This window comes from Carica papaya, chromosome 9 (genome assembly GCF_054855325.1).
Source record: "Carica papaya isolate Zhongbai chromosome 9, ASM5485532v1, whole genome shotgun sequence".
In the NCBI taxonomy this organism is placed as follows: Eukaryota; Viridiplantae; Streptophyta; class Magnoliopsida; order Brassicales; family Caricaceae; genus Carica; species Carica papaya.
This window is the reverse complement of record NC_142317.1, coordinates 13,697,973-13,703,301: the sequence shown is the minus strand read 5'-3', so window position 1 is coordinate 13,703,301 and position 5,329 is coordinate 13,697,973. Positions and strand designations below refer to the sequence as shown.

Sequence of the window (5,329 nt, the reverse complement as noted above, 5' to 3'; positions counted from 1 at the left end):
TTTTTGTCTAATTACTATTCGTGTTACTAATTTATTATACGAGTCGTAAAAAAATATATAAACAGTCAGATGATTAAAGTTTTAATTTTTTTTTTTTGTTTGATGATGACTCTTCTTTCACGATGAAAAAAATAATATTTGATGTAATAAGTAAGAGTTAAATAATATTCATTGTTCTATTTACCTAATGTTTGAGAGATAAATAGTTTATGAGTAGATAAACTACCGACATTCATAGAATAGACGGTGATTTTTTAATACTGAAAAACTATTGAGAGAGAGTTGTTGAAGGAGAAAATAAAAAAGGAAGAAGAATAAAGAGCAAAAAAAAGAAAAAAAAAAGAATAAAATAAGATATTTTAATATTGGAATATAAAGATGAAGTACTGTCCGCGTGGTAGGCAATGCTTGTAATTATGTTTAAAACAAGGGGATACGTCATTTGCTATACAGGCGTTTCAATGACGAAGTTAAATGCCGGTAAAATGAAGGGGTTAATTTAGACTTGGAAGTTATTTTTGAACCTTAAAAAAAGTAGGGAATTAACATATATTTTTCTAGATATTACATTAATTTTTTTAAATATATCTCCCTTTTACAAAATTATTATATCATAAAGACACTAACAGAAAGTAAATAAAATGTAATTACAGGTCCATTGCAAATATTTTTATTGTCAAAACTTTTAATTTTATTTCTCAATATATCATAAAAATTCAAATTATTTCAAAAACGAATTTCATGATTTAACTGAATTTTTACACCTTTTAAATTTTACTTATTTTGGAAAAAGTGTAAAAATTTCAAATAAATGAAATTGATTGACAATCTAATGCATAGACTAAAACAATTAATTGCTTAAACGTTACGGGATCTGTAATTTCCATAAATAAAAAATTGATTTACATTTTTGCAAATACATATGTGGGTGTGTGTATATATATATATATATTATACACTTGTATGAGAATATTAAATGGGTCTTTATGAGATAATAGAATTGATTCTGGCTGGCTCAAGTAAAGGAAGAATGGCCAAAATACAGCCACCTGAAAAAAGAATTCGCCCATTTAAGTTGACCTAATTAATGGGTCCTTTACTTTCAATTCAACAAATACTTTTGTTCTTCATAAATAATACCTAACAAAAATATTTATCGGGATAGTGTTGAACATTGGCTCAGCCGGCAGTTTAGAAAAATTATGTCTTGCTTAGTTCTCCAGGCAAAGCTATGGGGAGCCTTGGAGGGGCTCGAGCTTGCTTGGAGTCTCGGATCGCGTCGTGTTATCCTGGAGATGGATAGTGTCCGCACTGTTCAACTTCTGAACAAGATGATCAATAATGAGATGGTTGCCACAAATGTTAACTCCAACCTCCTGTTTGCAATTAGGACTTAACTCATGAAAAATTAGCTTGTAAGGGTACAACATACATAACGGGAAGAGAATAGAGGTGTCGACTACTAGAAGAGAGGAACGACGGAGTTGATGCACCGAAAAATCTCCCATTAGTAGGGTTTCGGTTTTTTTTTTCGGCCGACAGAAGCTCCATAATCCTATTTTTGCAGATTTTTATACAAAACCGGTGAAAACCAGAAAAAATTGGTCGAAAACAGCTAGGCCGAGAAGAAGCACCATCATGGGCAGTGGAGCTAGCGACGGAGTATGGCGGCGCCACCGTTCCAGAACCATAAACCGGCTAGAAAAATTTGACAATGCTCATTTCGACTTTTTAGAATATTTTGGGATACGTGGTGCGTGTTTTTTATTTTCACATAAAAAACTGAGAAAATTCAAGAACCGCCAGGAGGCACAGTGAAAAAGATGGTGTTTCAAACGCCGATCCAGGGTAAGAATCCCTCACTCTTTTCTCCCATTATGGTAAATTAAAGTCTAATAACTAATAATGGTGTGTTTTATAAAATTAAAAATTGCTAAAATTAATTACAGGTCACCAGTAGAGCTAGAACATGTCAGTTTATAATTTTCCTAGTCTTGTTGTTTATTTTCTCCTATACTGCCTAAAATGCTTACTGTTGTATCATGTGCTGTAATTTATTGGTTTTAATTGCCTTCTCATTATTAGTTTATCTACTTGTTTTGTCCCTACCTGTTGATTGATTTGCATACTGTCTATTTGTATGATTTATTGTTGATATGTAAATATAAAATGTTGGTATGTAATTGTGATTGGTTGATAATGTGGATATATATATGGAAGGCTCATCGGGTACCCTGAGAAAGGGTGTACGAACTTGGGGCATATGAAAAATCATACCGTGGACATTACCTCAGTCGAACGAGGCTAAGATGTTCCATACCAGAATAGGTTAGGAGGTAGAGATCACTTTCATACCAGATGGGGTATTGAAGCGGTAGTATGTTTGACGCCCATTATCGAACGGGATATGGAGATGACCAGTTAATTGATATATTGGATACTGGGTTCACGCATAGGAGGTATCCCTATGGACCCCCAGAGGTATTGGTAAGCAGGTAAGAAGGTAAGTTTACTGTTATTGTTCACTTAAATGTGTAATAAAATGCAATTTTGGTTACTGGCTTGATAAGTTGGTTTTGAAAACTCATAAGGATAAGTACGAAAATAACAATTTTTATATTAAACGAATTTATTTAAAAAGAGATAATGGATCCATTTGTTATTTTACGATTTTTACCAATTTTTAGTTTTTCGTATTAATGTTAAGTGTGATATTCTTACTGGGTTAGTATCCTCTTTATTTAACCATTTTAGATCAGAAAAATCAAGATCCAGATCCTGAGCAGCAAGAAGAGTGAGAATAAAAGCTGCCTCCCGCATCCCATCAGAGTTGCCTAATGGAGGTTAACTCTATAGGAATTTTAATTGTTTTCTTTTATTTATTTATTCTATTATTGAGAACTTCCTTAAAGGGACATTCCTATAACCCTATTGGGCATCTTGAATCATTGTGTAAGAAATGTAAATCATAAACCCTTAATTATTTTTGCTTATATTTTCTTAATTTAATATTTTCATTTCCTTAAGTTTTGGGCTTTTATAGTTAGTATCAGAGCCGCATTCCTCGGAAACATTCCTTGTACAAAGATTTGAACCATTCAAATATTAACCCAACACTCAACCCTTTCTCGTGAAATGCATGTACAAAGATATGAGGAGAGGAATGTCGCCATTAAACAGAGTAGTCCGAGATGGGTTACTTCAAGAGGATGTCGATCGTGTCTTTGAGATGCTGGAGAGACTTATCTCTGCTCAGCAAGCCCGGAAAGAAAGGAGGGAGCTATTTGACCCTCTACCACTACCACAGTATGAGCCACCCTTACAACGAAAAGATCCAATGTCACCCCAATACAACCCTACTCCTCGACCGTATCATCTGACATTGCCATAGTATAATACGATGCCCCCACTGTACAATCAGGTGCCGCCATAGGGCCACCCGACCCTTCCCCAGCATAATCTAGTTCCTCTTTAACAGGACCCAATTCCACCTATGATTGACTCAAGCTATATCGAGAGAGATATAAGAGTCTTAACTCATCTACCTTTACAGGAGCATCTGCTTTCAAAGAGGCCGAGTACTGATTAGCAGAGACAGAGAAGGTCTTTGCAACTCTTGTGGTGGTTCCCGAATAGAAGGTTATACTTGCTACCTACATGCTTGTGGGTGAGGTAGGTCGCTGGTTGCAGCTGAAGCAGGTCACCCTGCCCATTCCAGTCACTTGGGAATAGTTTTTGGTAGCTTTCAATGTAAAGTGCCTCTAAGAGCATCTTCGGCATTTGAAGGAGATGGAGTTCGCACACCTAGTCCAGGGTGAGATGACAATTTCTGAGTATGTTGGAAATTTTCTGGAGTTGGCTCGATATTCTCCTGAGAACATAATGGACAAAGGCAGAAAGGCAAAAAATTTTGAGTGGGGCCTCTGTCCTGAGATCAGGGAACAACTATATGTATTCGAGCTCAGCACCTACTCAGTAGTTCTGGCCAAAGCACAACTGATAGAGAGGAACCTTCGCATCTTTCCTCCAACAGTAGGCAATTCTAGACCTCCGATTTCACACTGCAAGCGAACACCTACTGTATCGATCCAGTAGAACAAGAGGCCTAGGCCCGCAACTCAAGCTCAATCTCAGGTCCTAGCAACAGGACGCAACAGGATTTGCCAGCACTCTGGCAAGGATTATGGGGGCCGACCCTGCTATTGTTTCAACAATACTTGCCGCATATGTAGAAGTGTCGAGCACTACGTAAGAGAGTGCTCGCAGAATCAGAATGAGGTCAGACCTCTAATCTAGGGCAAAGCCTACGCACCCTCACTTAGTAGGATGCTGAAGTAAACTCGGACATGACACAGGATACGTACACTATCTGTAATTATTTTGCACATATTTTAATTGATACTGGCACTTCACATTCTTTTGTATCACATGCTTTTGCAAAAAATTTGAATGTGTTACTTCAAAATCTTGATTCTGATTTGTTTGTGTCTACTCTTGGGAATGGAACACTAATAAAGAATTTCATATACAAAGCTTGTATCGTAAAAATAGCAGATAAAAAATTGAGTGTAGACCTGGTTGCACTAGACACTAGAGATTTTGATGTAATTCTAGAGATGAATTGGTTAGTGGCGTATCACGCCACTGTAGATTATTTTCATAAGAAGTTTGTATTCAATCTTCCTAACGAAGAGTCTTTCATAAATTAATAAAAGTTTTAGATATTATTCCCTCATGGTAACTGCATCGTTTATATGATGCTTTAACTCAATTGTTCTTTTTTACATTAGGCAAGCCTAAGAAAGAAATTTGCATTTAAGATATTACTGTGGTCCAAGAATTTTTACATGTATTTTTTGATGAATTACCCAGACTGCTAGTGGATAGGGAAGTTAAATTTATCATAGATCTTCAGCCTGACACTCAGCCTATTTCAGTTGTCCCGTACTGTATGAGTCGTATTGAGATGAAGAAATGAAGAAATAGATCAAAGAATTGCAGGATAGTGGGTTCATCTGACACAGTATATCTCCTTGGGGTACTGGAGTCACGTTTGCAAGAAAAGGGGATGGGTTCCTAAGGTTGTGTATTGACTACAAGGGATTAAACTGGGTCACAATCAATAACAAATACCCCCTCTCTAGGATCGATGGTCTTTTCGATCAGTTAAGGGTGCTCAGGTTTTCTTCAAGATGACAGACATTATGAGTTCCTAGTCATGCCATTTGGGTTAACCAATGCACCAACTATTTTTATGGGCTTGATGAACAAGGTCTTCAAGTAGTTCTTAGATCAGTTCGTCATAGTATTTATCGATGATATCCTGGTC

At 36.3% G+C, this 5,329-nt stretch overlaps 1 long non-coding RNA gene across 1 annotated transcript; it reads left to right on the top strand.

Annotated features, from left to right (window-relative positions):
- The first annotated feature begins 995 nt into the window (after positions 1-995).
- On the top strand, positions 996-3,026 carry LOC148240049 (uncharacterized). Its single transcript, XR_015816542.1, has 2 exons — positions 996-1,848; positions 2,221-3,026. It is a non-coding gene; the product is annotated as an uncharacterized LOC148240049 (long non-coding RNA).
- The last annotated feature ends 2,303 nt before the right edge of the window (positions 3,027-5,329 follow it).